This window comes from Serinus canaria, chromosome 6 (genome assembly GCF_022539315.1).
Source record: "Serinus canaria isolate serCan28SL12 chromosome 6, serCan2020, whole genome shotgun sequence".
Lineage (NCBI taxonomy): Eukaryota > Metazoa > Chordata > Aves > Passeriformes > Fringillidae > Serinus > Serinus canaria.
Window position 1 is genome coordinate 13,593,750 of NC_066320.1, and position 24,396 is coordinate 13,618,145.

General features: G+C 36.3%; 1 protein-coding gene across 1 annotated transcript in view; it reads right to left on the reverse strand.

The window, feature by feature from the left end:
• The window catches only part of LRMDA (leucine rich melanocyte differentiation associated), a 604,806-nt gene that overhangs the window by 575,512 nt on the left and 4,898 nt on the right, over positions 1 to 24,396 (reverse strand). The window lies entirely within an intron of this gene.

Sequence of the window (24,396 nt, forward strand, 5' to 3'; positions counted from 1 at the left end):
TTCTGGGGCAATTAGAAGGGAAAACACTCCACCTTCAACAGGGACAAACCTAGTGTTTTCCAAAGCCACGGTGGTTGCCCAATTATTCCTTCTCCTCTGTCTGAGCATCAATTTCAGACTAGTACAGGAAAACTAAGTTAAGATGATCTGAGGGAGCTTAACAGGAGTTTTAAATGCTTGCTTTTATAAATCTTTATTTTAGTGAACATGATATGTAAGCAAGACAATAGCTGCTACCAAAGTTCATTCTATTTCCAAGGATACAGTACATGTTTAAGAGTTTAATACCTGTTTTGATTCCTTAATATCATTTTCCTATGTTTTTCATAGATCTAGAACACAAGCACTTAAAATCTGACCTTCAGTGTTCTCCTAGTTATATATTCCATATTGGCTGGATATTAAGTTGAAAAGTTGAATAATTACATTAGTTTCCAAATAGTCTATCTTACTCAAATAGTTTATAAAATATGGTTCCATCAAGGGTGTATTTGTACTAATTGGGAAACATAATGAGGAAAAACAATTCAGAAAGTCAACCCAGAGAAGTTTTAAACAGTATGATAGCACTCAATAAAAGAAATATTGTTTCTTCACTACTGCATCTGTGCTCTTGGAACTTTGAATGAGTTCACATTCACTTGAATGAGTTCACACATCCTATAGCAGCTGTTCAACTCTCTGCTACTCGCATTCTCTTAAAATTAAACTCTTCAGCAAGCTATCGACTACATACATAACTATTTACCTTCAGAAGAATGTGTTTATCTGTAAAAAAATAGAAGAACTATATGCTATTTCAGAAAATACATCTATTTCCAAAGAATAAAAGTAAGTTTTCAAAACTTTTTTGTGTGCACATTTGATGCCATGTTTTGCTAAAAAAACAATTCTCCTCACTGAACAATCCTTCAAGTTACACAAGAAATGTTTGCCTCTCACATCTTTGCCAAAATTGAACTCTGAAGTTCTAAAATGTAAAATATTGATCCTTTATTAAAGCAAACAAGTTTTAGAACTCCAGGAGACAATCTAGAGATGATCCATCCTCTATTTCACCTCATACCTACCAAAACGGGAGACTGAACTACAACATGCTTGCATCTGACAAAGACTGGACCTGAACCTACAGCATGTTGATTTACACACCCATCAAAATCCTTGCTTAAGCAAAGGTTCCTTCTGTTTCCATGCATTTTAGCTTAATTTAAAATAAGAAATCATTACAGGCCCCTTTTGCTACAAACTGAGAACGTGCACATTCTTTAGCAGATTACTCACAAGCATGGTCAGGAGTAATGCATATAAAATGGCTAATGGCAATGTTACTCATTTTTTATTTACTACACAAATAGAGTAGACTAAAAATGAACATAAGGTCCTGCAGGGCAAACTCTGTGTTCTGTAGATATAAAAACATTGTTCATTAAGAAAAAAATCAGATGCATGGTTACATTAGAGAACAGTTAAGTGTGTAAAGAATGGAAACATACATCAAAATACAATGATTTCATATTTTCTAGGAAAAATCAACAGTGATACTGATGTTATGAGTCCTCTATTTTTCATTTAGTAGGTCTCAACACTAAATTATTAACAGTGGACCACTCTACATCAGTCAAAAAGAGTGAACACAAGACCTTTTGCCTGAGGTTAGACTCTGAGACACTCCCATCAGCACATTTAAACTCTTAAATATGATGTTGCCTTCAGTATTTTTTCTATCTAGCTTCAAGAGCAATTTATGAGCTTATGAGAGACAGATGCCCAGAGAGAAAAAAATTGACCTGTCTTTTTCACAGGACGTGCAAACTTCAAGAACCTTGAACCTTTCTAATCCATCAACAAAATACTTGTCTTCAGTTGCCAGATGGGTATTTGTAAAATAAAAATAAAAGCCACACACAATATTGAGACTAGCAGCTCAACAGTGAGACAGAATTCCATCAGAATACCTATGTGAAGCAGAATACTCTATGTGCATATAGGTGCACAGAGCAAGCAACAGAGGGAGAACAAAGGTAACAGCATCAGCATTACAATGAAACCTCTCCAAAGGAGTTTACCCAGTTTGTTACAATAATAAAGTAGCACAGGTAGGATAAACAATTAAAAATAATTTCACAAAATATTTTTAGAAAGAAATAATGTTTGCTTCAAAGAAGAGATCAGAAACTACAATGCATAAGATTTGCATCAAAGTCAACTTTTTCTAATGGCTGTTTACGTGCTAATTTAAATGCTTTTCTTGAGAATTATATGGTTCATTATGAAGATACAGAGTCTCCAGTTTAACTCTGTCAGAACAGCTAGAAATGTGAAATACAGAGTTAAAGCTTTACTTCTAAATAGTAACAACAGCAAATTATATTTGCATATTTCAAAAGGTCACAGCCTACTTTTATTACAAACTGTACATATTAAAAAATCCCAGCTCCAGTCAGAGGTCCAGCAAAACATGTTTGACTGGCTTCTACTATTTGTCTCCACGTGTAGCCAAGAATTGAATACTGGAGTGTATACACATCTACAAAGTAACAGTGATCCACCAGGCTTCAACTTTTTTTACCTAGGAGAAAGCAATCCCTGAAGTAGAGATGCAATATGTACTCTAAGCATCAGAGTTCTCTATCTGGTGAAGAAGTTTGCCACCACTGCAATAGAATACCTCTTATTCTTTAACACTAGAGTGTTCACAAAATATCAAATCATTTTTCAGGGAGTTGCTTTCTTTCCCCTCATGTACTTCCCCCCATAACAGGTAACTCAAGAACATGCCAACCCCAAATATCTACTTCATGCTGGCAAATCACAAGAAGGAATACACCCTGACTGCTTGCAGTTATGACACTTACTTAAGAAATAAAAAAAGTGGGGAAGACAAGATCACACTGAGTTACATCTTTGTAGTATAAACAGCAGAATCATAAGGCCCAAAGCACTCACAGAGGTGTAACATCATAAATATATGCTTATGAAAAGACTGTCACAGTTAAGCATATGAAAATCATTATACCTTTTCTAGTTAAATACAAGTTACATTCACATCCAAAGATAATTTAAAAGCTTAAAATCTAAGCTTTGCCAGACTAGAAGGCTGAGTTGGTTCAAATGAGCATTGTTTGTTGATTCTTGCTAGATAAGATTTTAACCTTGTTTGCAAATCCTTTGGTCTAAGAGAAAGGTAGAAGATATTTCTTTAAACTGATGTGAGCTCCCCTCTGAACCAACAGCAATTTGGCAAGAAAGATGAGCTGGCACATCAGAACACTCCATTAATTCATGAAGACCAGTAGCTTCTCTGTAAAAATATGCAAGGCCCTAATGCACTTTGACAAATGACAAAGGTTATTAAAGGACAGCTTGTGGGAGTATAATTGCTTTGTGACTTGATCACTATTAACAGAAAGAACATTGGTAGAGAGTTAACAGCATGAAACATGAGTACAGGAACCCACCAAGATCTTGACTCAGCAAAGCACATGAGGACATTAATTCCACTCCTGTATTACAAAACAATTAAGAACATGGTTAAGTGCATGCTATATGACTGTCACTTAACTGGAGGGAAAAACCAGCCATCTTTTCAGAGGCCATGACAGTCAAAGTATACATAGATATTATATAGACAATTAGTACTGCTATGCTATATTTTCTATAGATAATGAAAAAATCCCTACCAACTTTGCTGTAGCCTTTATACAGATTATGTTGAATAACTTACAAGATGATTGAAAGTGTTCAAGGACTCCATCTCCAAAGCTCTGCCCAGAACATTCAGGGTCTCCCTCTACCACCCCAAAAAAACCCAACATTTTCTGCATGCATCAGTTTCTCCATGTTTCTCAAAAATACTCACCAAAGCTGAGGCATAAATCAATTTATATTACAAGAGCTTAATGGTTTCAAAATAGAAGAAGGAGGAATACCAGAGAGAAATCTGACAAGGTTAAAAGGAAACTGGGGAAAGGTTGAGGCCTAACACATATTGAATAAAAATCAATCACAACGTTTCAAGAATTACAAAGAAATAGCATACCACTGCTCAAAGTGAGGGGAAATGAGGGATAGGACTCCAAATCACATGGCAGCACTTGCTTTGTACACAAATAAGACACATGAACTCTTAGCTCCCTACAAAGCACTGACTCATGGCAAAAGTAGAGCAAGAGGTTCGATGCATTGCACTGAACAAGCTCAGAATTCACCATGAGCCAGAAGCCCTTGCCTTACTCAGGGGCAACACCTCCACATACCAGTGAGGCTCCAGATTTTGCTTTTGTGGGGACAGTTGAACCTTCCTTCTCGTGTTTTTGCAGTGGCAAAACAATTCATACAAACTCATGGGAAGCACATTGCCTGACACAACTCAGAACCACCAAGTTTCAAACTCTTCTGAAAAGGCTGTGTGCCACTGCAAACCTTGCCCCTCCTCCACACAACAGCATTAGCTGGGGAGAAAAAATGCACACATGGTATATAGAAAGGTAGATCAGAGAAAAAATCGTTTAAATACTTACTTTATATCAAAGGTCCAACCTACACAACAGGGTAACAGTAGTCAAAAAACAAAGGATTGGTCATTTGGAACAGTCATCACAGTCACAGCTCTGTACCACTGGCACAATGGTTGTACCATTGGTTTGAGCGTTTTTTTAAACAGTGGTGTTATATAAGAAGCTATTTTTATGCTACTTTTCTTTTAGTAAAAAAGGGGCACTGGGTCCTCAGACACTAGGCAGAGTGCAGTTGGCTAACTATCATCCACTATGGAAGGATCAAGCAGCATTTATTAAGTGCCAATTTAGACATCACCCCAATTGTTTCTGTGTATTTTGTATTTCCTTGGAATTAAGAATTCCAACAAATCGAAAGAACTCAATTAAACAGCTGTAAAAGTCCATATTTTACCTAACTCCAAATGAAAAGGTTTTACAAGGTTTACATCCCTCCCTCTGGAATCATTTGTATCCCCAGCAGCCAACAGATGGTCAGTGTCCCAGCTCCCTCACTGTCTCAGCCAAGATACTGGTTTTTGGACTGAGAATTTTGCTGAAGTGACAGTCTAAGACTTAGTGTAAGTCATCACATCTTTCCAGCCACTCACATAATTAATCTCACTTTGTTTTCAGCCTTATTGCCTAGAATTATCTGTTAAACTAGTGTAATCTACCTACTTTAACCAGCTGTGTTTCTTTTTAACCAATTCAATGTTGGAATATTGCCTGTATTTTATTCACCTGCTTTCTTCTCTGCTGCTGCAGATAACATCATCTCAACAAATAGTGTGACTGGTCATATCCACAGCATTTGATAGTCAAAGTCCAGTTTACCTAAGTCAGATGTCCACTAATGGAATAATGTTTGAAAACAACTTTTAAGTAGACCCAACCCGACTTAGTAGATGCTGCTGCTACAGTTTGTCAGCAAAGGAAACTTACTATCTCTAAATGGAATTTTTGATGAAATGTTGTGGGAGTCAGAATATCAGTATCAACACTGCTATAGCAGGGTATGGCCTCTAGTCTCACAGCAGAGATTACATTACACCTTGCATTACATCAACCCACATGAAGTAGCTATGCTTGAGGACTGAAGAAAATTTGATAAACAACCATTTATAGCTAGCATCAATATTAAGATCCCTAAAGACAGACAAAGTAGAAAAGGAAAAGGAGGGGTGGGGAAGTGGTGACAGAGGCAAGAAAAGTCTGAACCAATACTCCTTCAAGAACTATTCACTGATTCTTTATTTCCACACCATAAAAAACTGTCTTTGACAAAACATATTTGCTTGGGTGATCCATGATGTCAGCATAAATCATATTTTCATCTTCTGTCAGTGCCAGCAGTTTTCTTGGACTTCTCTGAAGGAGGGCAGGAAGAAAAAAATTTAAAAACAATAACAATAAAAAAGAAGAGCCAAAACTATCTTCCAGCTTTGACAGAAAAGAGTCTTTTTGTTCCAAAGATATTTGTCTTCATGTAACCCACCAGCAACCTCCTGTAGAAGTCATGCAATGAGAAAGCATCACGAAGGGTCATCAAAATGCAAAGTCAGTATCAATATCAACTTTCTACTCATTCCAAACATGAACTTTCCCTTTTTTTAATCTTATTTCCTCTTCAGTGAAGTAAATTAATATTTGCTCATATTTAAAATAAGAATTAACGTCATCTATGCCAGGGCATTCAGACCATTCAATAGAAGGACAGCACTGTGTAACAGAAGTCATGAACTGAAAGTAAGACACATGATAATAAGAAAGACAAGCATTCAATCTCCTCCACTTTTGTCCCTTCTTTTTGGCTTTTATGAGATTGTGTACTGCTTTTTGCTTCTTCTTAGTCAATTAATTATTTGTCCACTAAATAAAAATTTGGTTTTATCCTGATTACAGTTCTCCACAGTGATCTCTGATTATTACACAGCAATCGCTTTACAGGACTATGACTGTTGATGAAGCATTCACAAGAAACAACAAGAAAACAGAGAAAAGCCCTTAACATAAGGATTAAGTTTAATACACTTAAAGAATTTTATTTCTGATGGGGCTCATGAATTATAGTAAATACCATGGTATTTACCTTCCTCCTCTACAGATATATAACACACACCTCATTTGTATGCTTATATAAAATATCATTCCTGGGCCTCCTAGTTTAAAATTCACGACTGTAACAAGCACTTTGATTATTTTATTATACTTATTATTTTATTAGATCTATCCTCTTCAACAAGGGGAGAATAGCAAGATGTTAATTTTCCCTCCCTGGTTTTCAAGTATGACTCTTCTGACACAGCAAGCAGACAGCAGATGCATCATCTACAACAGAGACACATTAAAGAACAACACATATTTGCGAAGAAGTTCCACCCTGATGAACTGAAAGCAATAACTGTCCCATTGACTTAAAGAAGAGGCAAAAGTACAGTTATGTGCTGCAGAAACATATGGTTGGTAGGCACTACAATATTGTGTGAAATAAGGTACCTGGAAACAGAGGAAAGATTTTTGCAGTCACACAGAACTGAAGAATTTGTGGAAATAAGTTGAAGTCAACACAAATGTCCATCACTGGATCATCCAAGGTAGCAGTCAGGCAGCACAGGAATGATTTGAGAAGAACTGAATACAGAGCAATTAGAAAGGTTAGTAAAGTAAAGCAGTACAGAAGTTCCCCATATTTGCAAACCAATACACTATCATGAAAACATATCAAACCAAGTAAGTGAAATACCCATCCTGCACAGTTCCAGGAAACCAGAATTCTGGTAGGAGCAGCAAAGCCTGTTAGAAATTATGACAGTGGACAAAACCTATACCTCAGGAGATCTCAAACTACTAAATATATAACAGAGCAAAAACACTTCTGCAAGCTATTAAAAACTTAAGACTGTTGTTAGTTTATGATTGAAATTTATATGTTGAAATTTCTCAGGCCTGAGGTTTCATTTTTCAAACATCCAAGGAAAAATAAAAACAGCATTAGGCTCACATTAAATGAATCCTCCACTAAGAAAAACATCTCTATGAAAGGAAAATACATATAGATTACATATACAGGCCAGATGTAATAAAATTACATAGGCATTTTTTGTGACTTGTGATCAGTTATGAGTTCTAGGCTTAAACTGGACAAGCTTAAATCAGAACAGTAAACATTGCTCCTTTTAAATGGCAACTTTGATAACACCATGAAGTCACTAGGTAGATCCCATCCAACTACTGAATGCATCCATGCATCTGCATCCATGCTTGGCTCAGTTCCTACACCAAAACCAAAACAAAATCCAATGCAAATAAGCATAAGAGGAAACTATTCCTGAAACTTAGCATCCAAGACACTTCTAGAAATTCTGCAAGTGACAAATCATCAGTAACACTGTACATCCTTACACATTTCATCAGAAGGCCAACATTCAACTTTACTGAAATTCCATCCTCAAGATGTGTTTCCTCTCCCAGTAGGAATGTTTCCAACACCCAATTCAAAAGCTTCTGCTACTGTGTCTTATATTTCACAGATAACATGTTCAGGGGTTTTTAGTAATAATTTCAGTTTAAAACAACTTTGAGATTCTTAACAAGAAGTAATCTAAAGGATGTTTGGAAGCATTATGCAGGAAAACAACCTGCTAACCACCACTGTGAATACTACTGAAAAATATACTCTCAGAAATAAGAAATCAAAACAAAGCAAAATTAGTATAAGCAGAGAGACCTTGCTTCAAAGGAAATGTATTCTTACAAAACTCCCTAGGTTTGTTTATGCAGCTTTCAAGATCTGGACAATGAACTTACTCAAAGTAGCCTAGGCATATTTGGAGACAGCTTTACTTTTTATATAGGTTGTATGCAGATGTGGATGTAACTTTAAAAGCTCACAATATTTTCACAAAAACAGGAAGACACAAACTAAAAACTGTGTTGATTAGTACTCCTGAGTACTACCAAACAAATTACTTCAACAGTTACTATTTCAATAGTTAGAAGGCAAGTTCAGAGTTGCAAACATCAGCATATAAATTTAATAAATACATATGAAGAACATGGCTATGAAAAGAGTAAAAGATCAGGACACAGAAAACTGTTTTGCAGCACTCCAATGAAGTATTGCAGTACCTGAAAAAAGAAACTTTTGTTTTAAAAAAATAGCCCTCAATAGTCCTAAAATAATAGCACATAAAATGTTTGCAAAGTAAGCAAAGCAGAACTCAGTACTTTGGATTTCAACATTAATCTCTGCTAATATAACAAAAAAAGGTGTATAATCAGATTCTACCTGAAATCTCATCCAGATACAGAAAAACAGTGAATATAGGTAATTTTTTTTATTAAAATAGCTTTAAGAGCACCCAAGTGACCAAGGATTTTCAAAGAAAAATTAAAGCCAAACAATAGGAATAAAGCTTAAAATGCTGTTTACACACTGACTGTACTGGAGTGGGGGGAAAAGTGTGAATTACCTATCTCAGAGCAGTGTCTCATTAAAGTAATTGTAGTCTCAGACTACTGTCTTCTTCTCTGCTTAAGTATAATCTGAAGAAGAAAAAGAACCAAAGTTTTTATAGGTCACATGGGATGCCTGCTGCCATGAACCAGATGTGAATAGGAAAAAGAAAGTGGTCAACATATGATATCAAAAACCAGTGCAGTTTCAAATATTTTAAACATGATGTCAAGTGCATTCAACAGGTCTACAAATGCAATACATTAGCCTAAATTTAGTAGGTGATAATTGAAATCAGAGATCCAGCCATTACCACTGACATGTTTCTAAATACTACCCAATAAATTTTTGTCTGTTTCAGATTCTGTATGACAGCTGGCAGTTGGAAGGGGAATCACCCAGAGGGTATGAGCACACACATGTACAATGTTTCTGTAGTCAGGTGCCTGTATCTTCCCTTACTAGAACTAATTTAACTGTGACAATACTGTCCTCCAAACACATGCTCCCAAAGCAGAATTCCACAAGCTTCATGGCATCTTCCTGTAAGCACTGGGTATGAAACAGGGCAGTAACTTAACTAACTCCTAACTCCCTATGTCCTGCATATGAATTTTCATGATGAAAATAATTCAGTTATTTAGCGAGACCAGATCTGGTATTCCTACTTATCCTTATGATTATCTCCTAATTTTTAATAGAAGATATAGAATCAACAACAGAAGATACCGTCTTAGAGTCCACATCTCTTTTGCCATTACCTTTGTTATATCTATAATTATATACCATTTAACCAAAAGGAAACAAAGATTTCTTCTAAGTCTATAACACACCTTTCTTTTGAGTCTCTGCTGTATTACCACAGCAGATTGTGATACATCCACTATCAGGTAATAAAAAGTGCAGCTAAGGAACACATGAGAATAAACTATCTCTAGGATCATTTCTGATTTGGTAAGTGGACAGGTATCAGCCATTACTTGTACCCCCCCATGCAGAAGTGGTTTATGCAAGCTGGTATGAAGAGCTAATAATTATATTTGGCAGGAGTAGTTAATGAACGAGGGCTCCTCACAACTCAGTTCTGCCATCTGTAAAATGGAGCCAGTGGTGTCTTTCCACCTCTCAAAGGAAACTGAACTTCAAAGCACACGATGAACAACTGCCTGAGAAGACATGCCTGTAATTTAGATACCAACAGCATGGCTTTTGACTGGAAATTTAAACATCTACTTAGAACCAATGAAGGCTGGAAATGAAAGAATGAAGCTTTCACTAAAAACTTACAGGCATCCAAGGCTCACAAACCTTTGTATACAAGCAGCCAACACTTCCTGGTTTTCTTAGATTATAGTATTTTAAAATATTGTCTAGCAAAAATATTTTCAAGGAACTTTGAAAAGTCTATTTTTTTTAATGGGGGAAAAAAAAAAAACAGACCTTCAAGAGAACAACCTTCTCTCTTAGTATTCTTTTTATAGGAAATCTATTTACAGAGCAGCAATACTTCTACCCGAATACTACTCATTCTTAGCTTTTTAGACCCTAAGACACAGAACACTCATAAAATTACTAGCACCTATTAGAAGTATTAAACTCTGTTACTGGTATCAATAATTAAATTTACAATCGACATTAACCATGGACTGAAGTGAAAGAGCCAGAAGATACTTGGAGATAAACAGAGTAGTCAAAGACAAAATTTGAGAGCACCGCATCAGATGGGGGGAAGGGGAAAGAGAATATTGGTTTGATATTTTTTTCTGCTACTCAATTAGTTGCTAGAAGCAAGTTTAAAAAAAATGAAAAAAAGAAAACACAAATCCTACAAAGTTATGAATGACAATTCTACCTGTATTTACTAGTATCATAATCCAGAGTGCCTCAGATTTGCTATATTGACAGCCCTATTTCAAATGCAAAACGCAAGTAACTTTAAAATTAAGGCTTTTAATAAATTGCAGTTCAGAGACATCCATCTTGAAACTTCCACTCCGCCAGCCCACAGATCCAGAGTTAGTCCTTCACCATATTGTGTCAACATAGCCTTCAAAATTCCTCAAGTTCAGACAAGGTCATTTAGAACCCAAGTGACAGGCCATTTGGGAAGGAGGGGGCTACCCAGCAAGTGCCCTGTACAGCACAGGGTGATTGGAAGAGCTGCTGAAGATAAAAGTGCCAATCTGCCTTTCTTACGACTTTTGATATAAAGTAAAAAGTAAAATGGCAGCCTTTTATGACATTTTAATTCTATTCCCCCTTTCTACCATCTCCATTAAAACATTTTCCTCCTCTCTTTTGTGCTATCCAAGATTAAAAAGTCATTTATTGCAATAAAGGGATTTAGTGATTTGGGAGTAACTTTTATATACTGTACACCCTCTAGACACCCTGAAACTATGTTAATAATTTTCTTCCTATTAATTGTCTCATCAACTCACAGCTGGCTATGCTTTTTATTTCATTATGTTATTCATCAATCTAAAATAGAACTATAACAGAAAAAGAAATTGGAACAGAGCAATTTCAATATTTCAAAACAGATGCAAATCAACACTAGAGATGCTACACAGCATATTTTTATTGAGACAATTCTATACATGTTTGAAAAATGAACTTGTAATAAACTCATATCCTGTGAAGATATGTTTTTCTTTCCATCTTATGAGCTAATTATGCCAACACAACATAACGTTTTCCTAAATGCCTTATAAACTGACCCAGTTACTCAGAAAGTATTATTTTTAAATTGATGTGATAGATGCAAACTGGAACGTTTGGATTTCAATTCTGGCACCAATTCCCAGATCCCCTTCCCAAGTAATTTAAGGACTTCCTCCCGATAGTTTTTCATATTCTTTTAACTGACATTTTATCTTTATACAGTATCTCAGCAGAATGAACATGCACTAAAACAATGACAGCCCTTCTCTGGCTGTCATCTCTCATTCTGGCAAAGACAGATGTCTTACACTGGCTTATGCCAATAATAGAGCCGACAAAAAACAACAGAGACTACCTGCCTCTGATGTAAAGGCACCAATTCACATTTGTGACACTCATTTGTCAATTAACAGATTTCTTCCATTGTTGACACATGGGACTTAAAAGATGTGGGCTAGAATGTGATGAATTAAAAAAGACAGATGAGTAAGCTATGAGCTGCAAAGTAATACTATAATGTGCTTTAGATAGGAATATCAACTGACACCCCTGACAGGCCATACAAGGTTTTATTTCATTTTGCTCTGTATCTAGGCTTCATACTTTGTCTTCTTTGTTCTCTTTTCATCAAGCTCCTAACATCTCATTCTGACAGCCAGAGACATTTAAGGCACTTTCATTTCAAATGCAAGTTAGCATACTTGATTTGTCATTAAAATGCAAAACGATTGCCATTGCAGGTAAATGTAGGTATGCTTAAAAGGTTGTATCTGAAAAGTAAAAGCTGAAAACCATTTCTGGCTGCTTTGCTTAACTCTTTCACAAGCCTCAGAGTTTTTATGAGGCAAGTGTTACCATGCTGTAATAGAAGTGTAGCAGCACCTGCAGTTTGATACAAGGTACATTTTAGTATATTTAAGTAACATAAAATCCTAAAGTTATAATGTCAAGCACAGAGAGGCACTGTCAAGTCTGCACATGGAGCCTTCCCATGACTCACACGAGAATCTGAAAATAGTCTATCATGTAAAGCTTTACACGATAAAGCTTTACATAGGGTCAAAGCTCTTTACTCCATCAATACCAATGAGGAAAAGAGGGGCAGAATTGTTTACTTTTTAATACGCTAGTTGTGGTGGAATTAGCTGAAATCACCAGAGAGAGAATTTCAAGAGCAATTTGCTTTCTATTCCAATGCTCACTTTAAGAGAGATGAGGGTCTTAACATAAATAATTATTTAATTAAATAAATACATACATACATAAAGTGCTCTGTAGCAAAAGACAAGGACAGATTTTAGAATTTTGCAGAGAAAGAGACCTGCACAGGATGGGCATAAGTAACACTTAGATTTCTACATAATATGCACAGATGAGAATGCACTCTATGAGACGAATAAGGTTATTTCCAGTCAATGAGATAGATTTGAACAACAAGAACCTCATTTGTGTTCAGCATATAAAATCTAGTGAAGGGAAATATCTATTATTTTCTGCAAGTGGTTTGAAAAGCAGAATATAATTTAATTGAGCAAATTTCTTGACACAGAGGTTAAGTTCAGATATTTGATATTAGGAACTTACAGAGAAACCTTTATCCTAAGTTTGTACCTGCTTATCTTTTTTGCAGACTTTCCTGTGGTTTTTTATACTAGGGAAAAGAGAGGTGTGAAAAAGGTTTCACTCCACTCACTTGGGTGCAGAAGTCTTTTTCCCTAGTTCTGTTTTCCCCCTAAGAATGAGAATTGTATGGAAACATGCATTCAGGGAATCATACAGAAAAGCTGATTTAGATTATGACATCACAGTGTATTGAATATAAGGTAAAGAATCTGAAACATTTGACCTTCTGTGTATAGAATGAAGCTTTCTGACCATTTCTGATGCTATTCTGCCTACTAAGGTCCATCTGCTACAATATAGGAATTATTTATTCATTCCATATTATAGGATAGGAATAGGCTATGCTGTAAATACAAATATCAACTTTACAACTAATAGCTGTCTTGATGGGTTTCTAGTACTACTATTTCTACCCACACTAGTCTTAGATGCTTCCAGTGCATTTATGTTCCCACCCAGAAAGAAAATAGGAGGAAAAAAAAGTGCAAGATTACCTTAAAGCTGACTTCACCATTCCACTAGGTTTGAAAATACTAGGACTACAGCAACCTAGGCTTTCATATGCTATACTAAAACACACAAAGAAACACACGCTCATTCACTTCAAGCTCAATGAAGACATTTGTTGTTTCTTCCTCCATTGACCAATTACCAGGAAGTGAGACAAAATCTACAGTAATGCATTAGTGTCCTTAATTTTAGAAACTTCTTGTTTTCTGCTCAATCATTTAAATGCAGGTGTACCTCTTGTTTCAAACCACCTCTGGTTGCAGAGTCTATAATTCAGCCGCAAAGTAGTGGCCCACATTAAGTGGGTTGAGATAGATTCTCATTAGAGGTACATCCAAATTTCAAATGCCCTTTTATTAGTGGTAGTAAGAGACTGTTTGATATGACTTATTTAAAGAAAGCCAAAGAATTAACAGTGAAAGAAACAGAACTGCCCTCTGACATTCCCCTCTTAGACTGGCAATTTACTAACTGTGCAACTGGTAGAACTAGAACCAATACTGCACATGAACAGAGCTAACAGCTGGCTCCCATTATGAGCAACACGGGGAAAAAGAGAGAGACCACTGGTAAAAACACAGGAACCTCACACTGCACCTGCACCCAAATCTCTCAGCAGTACCTTCAGCAGCCTTCTGCTGATTTAAGGAGATGAAGGCAGTGGGGAGGAAAAGGCACACACAGTGAGGGAAGAAAGTAAACTGGACACATGCACAGCCTCTCTCCTAGTTGGCTTAGTTTCCATTCCTAGAAAACATAGTACTTGACAATTTTTCCCACAGCAACTCCAGTACAATCACCTTCACATAGGACTGTTTCTGTGCTACTCCAAAGCACTTCATTGTCCAAGATACAGAGTATGTTAAATGCAAGATAACAGGTAGAAAGTGTTCAGATTCTCGAGCAGCTGTGATTTGAACATTCACATACTGGACTGGCAAATTATCTTAACATAACTATGTTGGAAGCACAACTTTACGAATATTCAATAAACTGCTAATCCTTGTCCTGTCTAGAACATTTTTCCTTCAGCCTTTAAGTGCTTTAGAATAATCACTACACTTTATCATGTAACTACTTTATCAAGTAACTAGGCCAACTATGATAAGTTTTTCTTATCTCTTCAACTAAAATGTCTCGAAAGTCCTGGGAGTCTAAAACACAGCATCCTCATCCACTGCTTTTGTGGCCACATGGCCTTGAACAGTCATGGCACTTCAGCAAGTCTTGGACCTAACACATCTCAAATGGTTCAAAGTTCAAGTTCTGCTGCATTTCCTTGCACTTTAAGAGATTTTACACTCAAGAGACTGAATGTTTTTTGCAAGCGACCTCTAAGTAATATATTCTTTGCTTCAAGGTTATAAGTGGAAATGTTATCGCTGACAAAGTCCTACCACAAGTGCTGAATCAAAGTCAAAAAATACTTGAGCATCACCCTCAAGTTTATATTGATTATACTGATTAAAAATATATTTCATATCCATAAAATACCTATACCATACTTATATATAAAGGAAATATGCATACGTCCTAAAGATCTTTATCCTTAAGATGTTATTTTTTGTGTGGGCCTGTGTGTGTCTCTGTGTGCATTTTACACCAGTAAGCCGTCAGCAGCAGCCAACACACACTAGGATTTCTATGAAAAAAATGAGCTGGCCTTGTGCATACATTCAAGTATTACTATTTGCCAATACAGGTCATATACCAACAGCACAGGAAAAACAGCAGACACTTAAGCACCTGAAGAGAACTATGGGCCCAATCTGCAAGAGCCTATCAACCTCCCTCACTTTTGGACCAATTAAACTACCCCCTAACATGAGAACTCTTACTTGTGTTCTTTAAAAACTTACTTCTACGACTGTAGTCTCTCACCATTGCTCATGTTTGTGTTCCTACAAAGACAAGCTATGAGAGTGGCTGTATTATGCAAAGAACATTCACCACTTGCATTTATAAACTCAGCAAGCAAATTAAATTAAATTAAAAAGACAAAATAAAGAATTAAGAAAGGAAATAATCTTCCAGCTCTACCAGTGAGCAGCTCACTCAGGTAAGCATCATCAAAAGAGAAGACCAGGAGAAACAAAAAAAAATATAAATAAAAAGTATAAAATGTCACATAATTGCAAGCATCAGTTCATGGGTAAAGCCTGCAACTGAGTTATAACACTGCATTAACCATGACCCTAAAGACAGTATAATTATTGTATAGCGTGTCTGGATTGACATGCTGAATCCAGAGCCTGAGAAAAAGACATGACCCTTTTGCACTTCCATGCTCCTCACTCTTCCCACTTGCACGGGAGGAGGGTTTGGGGACAGTCTTTTTCATCTGAAGAATCATCTCCAGGATAACTTACGTAAAGATGAGTTATGCAAAATGCAAGATCTCAAAAATGGCACAAACCATGCAAGACCACATAAACAAACAAGTGATGCATAAACAGAAGCTCCATAAGTATTTTCCTGCCAAATGCCAAGCAGCTTTTTGTACCATGACCACCAGCAGGTTTGTTGAACACTGGAGGACAGAGGTCCTCCTTAGTGATTAGAATCAGCAAAGCTAGTCAAGTTCTTTACATCTGCAACTATACATTGAGTATCTTTTATATTGCATTAAGGTGAGAAGATAACTTCCAACAAAACAGAGAAGAAAAGGTAGAGACAATAATTCCAGGGTTACTGCAGGTTCTTCCCTTCAGCCATGCTCCTTGTCCTCAGACAACAGTTATTTCTGCAGTCCTTCACTCTTGTTTCACAAAAGCAATGATGAGGAAATACTGTTTTAGAGTGAGAGAGATTAAGGAAGTCAGAAAGCAATAATGATCCATCTGATTACTGTACTTAACATATGCTCTTTATCATGCCCTTTTCTTCAACCCCCAATGATGTTGAAAAAAAGTACTTCTCAGTCTTAAAATCCAGAAAATCATGGACTATGCAGGAGCAGCCACCAAGATAGCATTTTCAATCTACTGCCATTCTTTGAAAACTAAAACAAGTACATCAAACTATTTCTTTTCCAAATGCCAATACTTTCCATGGACTATGATAGTCTTCCATTTATTAACTGATATTCTCTCAATCTAACTCTCAATCTAATCCTATTGTCCAGAACAGAATTCAACACAAATACTGATTTTAGTTTAAAACTGGTTTTCACAAGAGGAGTTGGACTGACTGTGCCAATTAATTAAGTGCTCTGGGTACAAAAGGAGAAACTGCAGATTGTGTAGATTTAGCATGCAACATCACTTCAAAATCCAACTTCAACCTCAGATCAAGAAAAAGCAGTTCACTTCGTACACAATGAAACACGAAGAAGATCGTGTGATGCAAACAACAGTTCACTGGGAAATGCTCTGCTTCAGTCAAAAGGATTTACCAACAGCCTTGAGTCAATGGATGTTTAATATGAAACCCTAACTCTGTTCAAGTCCCAGTTTGTCATTCATCTTTATTAAGAAGTACAGGTTTCATCTTTACTCATAATTGCAGCAGACCTTTCAACACGGATTTCCCCAAAAACACAACTTTCACCAACCAGCATAGCAACAGTCACCATTAAGGATGTAACAATCAAAGCTCACAAACTTATTTTACTTAATTGTGCTGTTTTGTTTAATTTTTTTACCAGATTTCAAGCTCTAGCAATCATCTCAAAAATTCTCTAGTACACAATATGAACCTACACTGTCCCCTCAGCCAAAGGTTCAGGTAAAAAGTTTTTGCCCAATTCTACCACGTGATACACCCTCAAGACAACTCCTTCCACAATGATAAGCCTTCCTGAGGAAAGCAGAACAGAAAACAATCCTGTGTTCTGACCTGTCAGGTACTGTAAATCAATGGATAATGGCCAGCACAGGGGGTCAGAGGTATATATACAACAGTGTTTTCACAGTCTGTTAGTGACTATGTGGCCATAAAAAGTCAAGCAAGGATCAATGAACAAAAAGAGAGGCTGTTGGGACTAAAGAAGATAACAGCCACCCATACTGAAATACAACAATTTACAGTACTGATTATTAACATATTACTGAGTTTGGAAAAATAACTTTTCTATTAAAAAGCACGGCTTACATCCGTGGCATAGTATGCTGAAATCAGTGAGATATTTAAGTGCATATTATAACCCATTGATGTGATATTTTTAACAACAGTCACTGACTGGTCCCCTTTACATCAACAATAAACCAATGACCACAATTAAAACACAGCAGAAAAATATACAAGAGACAAATCCCCACACAGATAATGCTTTGTAGTGGCAAATATTCTATAATCACATTTAAAGCTGACAAAACAACAGAACACAGGCATGGCTATTGCATGCAAGACAAGATGTATCTTGATAGTTTTAGTATTTACCAAGTTTTAAGGCGGGGGGGGAAGCCCTCCTTCTATATTAGCCAGATGATCCTGCTGAAATGCCACTTTTTAAAAAGGGGTGGCATGGTGGGAAGGAAAAGGAAGGAAAGTAAGCAAGCAGTAGATTCAGCTTTGATGTCTATCAGCTGTCCAAAGTAGAGTTAATAGCTGAAGTTTGTAATTGTTTTTGTTACTGGTAATGCTCTCCTTCGAGTTTTTCAATAGTTACACATCTATAAAACTTTCTCTTATACAACTCCCTAGGTTTTACCCGTGTAGAAAGAGCCCATCAACATACTTGCCTTCAGTCCATCTAGTACAACAAGAAGTTCTTTCAGTAGAAAGATAATTACACATAAGGTAGTCCACAGTGATTAATAAACATATAAGACTTCAACAGAAAGATTATTATATCTGTAAATAATTGCAGTGATTCCTCATGTATAAATATTTAATTCAGCAAAATTATTCTGGGAGCTGAATCGCTTCTAAAGACTGACCACCCTTAGCAGTGTTACTGTACAAGTATTTTTAGACATCCATAACATTTCAACATTATTTAAAAAACAGAATCTTGTGCTTATTGTAGGATATCTCTTTAAGGGTAAACTTTGAGTACCCACCTCAAACTGCACACCTACTCATTTGAACTTGATACATTTACTGCAATACTAGAAGAAAAATTAACAAGAATTTATAAATTTCAGATTCCTTAACCATGGAAAACATTATCTCTTGGCTGAAGTCTCCCTATACAATTCCATTTACCTTCAAACAGTAAACAATAACCAGCACAAAATTTACAAACATATGTAAATTACCGTTTTCTTAAAGAAAGAAATCTCAACTACTACTCTACATTTTTCTTAAAAGAGCAATACAAAATCTTCAATACTTAAACATATACATTCTCCTTTCACATAGTAAACTGTCGTCATGCTTGAAAGAAAATAAAAAAACAGGGAGAGAGAAACAGATTAACTCCATAGCTCCAATACACTTATTTCAGACAAGATACTATAAATCATCTTGAAACAAAACAGGCAATTATAATGTGCACAAATGTTATGATATTATGCATCCCTACTGGTCCAGTGATTTAAATTATTGAAACTGATGGTTGAACAAGGGCATACTGCTTCAACACACTTAGATTCCTTGAACAATTCTTCCTTCAGCTATCCAGTGCTCTGCAGATCTCTGACATCAATAAACAGATAAACAAATGTTTCTTAGATAATTCAGGCCACATCTAAGGGGATTAAAATATATGTCCAAAATTTCTCAAGCAATATCTTTTGTAAGGGATCACATAGGTTTTTCTCCTTTCAACACCAAAAGAAGCATCTAAAATTAAAGTAAGTACATACATCTTCCTTCAAAGCATTCCGCAAGGACCAAGCAGCTCCTTTCTCTTTGTAACCACTACCCCATATTTCAGTCCTCTTCACCTCAGTGTAGGGGAAACAGCAGCGAGAGCCACAAGACAGAATCATTTCAAAACACAATCAGCTATTTGTAAACACTCTTTCCTGCAGAAAATCTGCAACTGTTAGTTGCAGGAAAAAAGCAGCACACAAGGTAAATCAATTAGCTTGCTAATTTCTCACCCTCATTCATTTAGCTCTGCACTGTATTTGTCGTAATTGACTATAATTATGTTAATTACCAACTCCAGCATAATTACTATATTTATTGTCATTGAGCACACTATGTACCCAAAGCAAAGCTGGCATTTGTTGGGCATCAAAAAAAATAAATAAATAAAACCACACAACTGTCGGGAGGGGTTTCTCTGAAAACTGGCTGATATACCTTCAGCAAATGAAAGGGCAAAAGAGATTTCATGCAATGCTAGTTTGAAAGCATCAGTTCATTAAGGATATTAATTTTCTGATAACTACACATTTAAGCATGACACACTGGAGCAGTATCTACAGGATTTAGCAATTATTAATGCGTGACAGTTTCAAATGCTAAGTGAATCAATTAAACAGCAGCATTCACAATTTGAGAAGAGATAACTGCTTCATAACTGCCTAAGACTACAATTTTCACATGACAAAAAAGGGCCATTCAGGCTCCTTCAAAACCTGACAGGTCAAGAAAGAAGTTTGAAACAAAAGCACCTTATAACCATCATCTCTCCTCTTTACTTGTCAGATCAACTTTGCTAGTGTCTCCGCTGAAATGGCATCACCATGCCAGCTGCCACAAGGTGATTTTTCATGTCTTGTCAAAGAAATCTTTTATTCTATTTGCTCTGCATTAACATGTTACATTTATTGATCAAGCCCTTTCTGCAGCCACAGCAGGGCACTGTGCTCTTATGCCTAAGGGGGCTTTGATGTCCTGGTGACATTCTAGACCGAATAATGCACATACTAAATGGATTTAATGCAGAAATGTGTTTGTGCATGACAGCTACATTAATAACAGCCCCTCATACTGATAAATATGCAATTGCTACGATTAAGAGTTACCCAATTATGGTGAAAATATTTTTCTACCTTATAAATAAAACCATCAAAAAGTTTTAACAATAGTGCATTTCCTTTAACATTTTAAAGTGCTATAAAGATGAGTCTAAAGGCTTTAAAAATATGTCATGCTTTGTTTTGAATTCTGGCTTTTATTTCCATCTCTCTTTTGTTGTTCATCTTCCTATTCTGCATGTCTTATTGCTGCACAGACTGGGAAGGTGGTTAGGAAAAAAAAAAAAAAAAAAAAAAAAAAAAAAAAAAAAAAGCCTTTCACATACTCAACTTACAAAGAGGAACATGCCCTGTAAAAACTGAAGCCCATTTTCAGGCTGGCACTTGCATATTCCCCCGGGCTAAAAAACAGGAGGCAGAAGAGAGAAAGAACAATACCTAGTCCACAGAGAAGATATTACAAAACCTCAGCCTCACAGAAGTCATGGAGGAACATTCCAGACTAGGACTGAAGTTCAAGGGAATGTTTTCATACATGCATCTTCTTCATCAGACAGTGGAAATTATGCACAAGCGCATACTGTGCAAATTATTCAGGCTCCTAGCAGAAATAATCTGCACCCTAGAGAGAGGGAAGAGATATTTGTATCTCCATGAACACAATTATTGGATTAATCCTTCCTCATTGGCCAAGATTAAAGATCCACTCTCCCTTTCACCTCATAGCTTAGACAGAAAAGAAATCTCTGTAAGAAAAAGGGAAACAACCCACATGTTTAAAACTACTGAGGACAAAAATCACAAGATGGACTTCTCAGTGAACTGAACTGTAGATGTTATTTATAAAAGCATGGCACCTGTTTGTACAAAACTACTGACATCTGTTATTCAAGCACTGGAGTGCATTTAGCCTTTAATGTGAAAGGAAAAAAATTGAACAGTAATCTAGGACAAGTCAAAAAAAGGTTTGAACAAGTTGTGGGTTGTTTGGGGTTTTTTTTCTTCCCACAGGATAGCAAGATGCATCTAAACTAAAATCTTTGTATTTCATCCAAATCTCTAATCCCTACCTCTATTACATCCTTCCTACTCACTTTCTTTCCTTCAACAGTGATTACTACTTACCTTGTTCTTTTTTTAGTGAAATCTTCAACTTTCTGTGATCAAAAATAGTTTTTCATTCTACCTTGAAATCCTTTACAAAGTCTCCAGGTAACACTAACCCTCACACATCAGTCTCTCTTCTTCCCATGCTTTATGCCTTTGCAAAATGAGAACTGGGAAATGTTTTCCACCTATTATGAAAGGACTAGGGAAGGCTATCAAATACAGTTGCCATGAGAGGTTCAGGATCAGATTTCCAAAGTAAAACATCTCTGCTCCTGAAACATGCCTTATTGAAAATACACAGTGTAAATACTTCATTTCAAAAATTGATGAAAATCACTATAAAATCAAGAGCTGCTACAACTCAGGCCATATCACACCAATAAAGCTGCAGAATCACAGCATAATTTAGGTTGGAAGGAGCATCTAGAGATCATCTAGTCCAATTTCCTGCTCAGAAAAGGGGGATTTCAAGATTTAGATCAGGTTGCCTGGAGTTTTGTCCAGTTGTATTTTAAACACCACCCAGGATGGAGATTCCAGAGCCTCCCTAGGCACCTCTTCCACTCAGCCTTCCCTGAGGTGGCTGGAAATTCCCTTGCTGCAGCTGTGACAACTGCCTCTTGTTCTTTTGCTGTGCATTTGACAAGAGTTTGGCTCCATCTTCTTCACAACCCCCCCTCGGCCCCAAAAGGAAACAAAAGATATTAGAAAGTACTCAAACAAAATCAAGGTACTGAAAACGACATGAGAAGAAATAAGTCACAAGTGGACTACAGTTGTGTGGGATTGAGGGATTTCCACCAGCCAGAGACACAGGCAATCCAGCAGCACCACATCCTGCCAATTAAGCACACACACATTTTTCCCTTTGCCTCACACACAACAAATTGCTGTTACTCCTCCTCTTTCCCCTCTTTCCCAAAATTCCCATTTAAGTTCCCTTGTACCTTGCACCTCATTCTTTCCTTTCCCTCCCAGGGAAAAGGGGAGATGTGTAACCACTGTGACTGGTAACAGTCACTGCCAGAAGAAAGAGCTGGATCCAGGTACTTCTCAGGGTAACCCAGAAGAGACACCAGCTCTCGGAAAAAGGCAAACAAGAAAGACACAAAAGCAACTGCTTGTGATTATGTATCAAGTGTTGATATTAGATATACCACATTTGATGCAAAGATAATTAAGCATCTATACGGCCCCTAAATTTTATTTAAGAAAGAGGAAGGGGGTCCAGCCTGGGAAGAATTCTGAAGTCAGAAAAAAAATGGTGAAAAACGTACACTTCCCTCTGTATTAAACTGCCAGTTCAAAAGAACTAATGACAACCCTCCCCTCCTCTGTTATATGGACACATCCCAAGCAAAAAGAAAATAACCAGGGAAATCTGAGTTACAAAACCATCACACATAAGAACATTTGGTTTTCTTTTTTCCTTTTAAAAAAATGCACAAACTCTCATCCAATAATAAATCAAATTATAATGAAAGCTAACATCTTTATTGCAAATAACTACAGTGCTAGCAAAACACAGTGTTCTCCTTATCTTTTCCTATATTTGGTCACCCTTGATCTTCTTCATTCGCACCTTTACCAAGAGACGGTAAATTATACTAAACAACCTAACTCCTTTCTAAATCAACATTAATTGTAGGGATTGTTTCCCCACTGAAAATAACATGCTAAACTCTCCAAATTAAGCATTTACTGATAAAAATCATAGAACTCATCAATATACTACAACATTGTTCAATTTTTAAGTAATAACACCTGTTTAAAGAAGTTGTCACTGCTTACACTTGCTTCAACAGCTGCCCAAGACATTACTCTATATTCACATTCATTTAAGGTTATGACATTTCTTCTGTATCTTATCTGACTTTCTCAATAATATGCAGGTACAGAGCTTATACATGAGTGCAGATAAGTGTAAACAGCTACTGTACCACAAATACTTCACTCTTAGTTTCTATACGCTTAATAAATTTAAGCACTACTCAAACAAGATACCCTTACTGCTCTCATCCCATTTAGTATTAGCTGCCCAAAGGGAAAAAAAAAATCCACTTCTCCTCCCCAAATCTGATTTGTGGTATTAAAATACTTCTACAGATTTACAACTACAACTTCTCCTACATCACAAGCTGATTGTTCTTCCCCAAACCTCAATAAAACCAAATTATATCCCTTCTGAAAAACAAGCTAAGTGTTTGTGGGTAGAGAAGAAAAGAAGGAAAGAAAACACAGATTTCAGAAATACATTACCAATTGTGCTCTCTATGAAAACATTATCAGAGTTTTAAAGTGGTACTTTACATTCAAATTTAATGTTATTATTTTACTTTATGAAATGAAACAAATTCAGAGAACTGTTCTTCAAATCATACATTAATTGAAAGAGACAAACACCTTTTTTTTCCAGAAATGCAAAGACGGAGCAGTCTTGTCAACATATTAAATCTTAATAGACATACAGACCCTTGAACTGCCTTCATGACAAAATAAAAAAAAAAATTACCATTTGATCTCATCCACCAGAAAATTCTCTTTTCTGATTACAATATCCAATGGTAGAGAACCATAGTATAAGAAAACAACAATCCACAGATTTAGTATCTCCTTTGCTCGGCTACTTCTTACCTGCACGATTCAGTCTTTCAGAGTTGACAGAGGCTAAGAAGAACATTTATGAGTGTTAAGTAAGTTAAAAATCAATGGTTGTTTC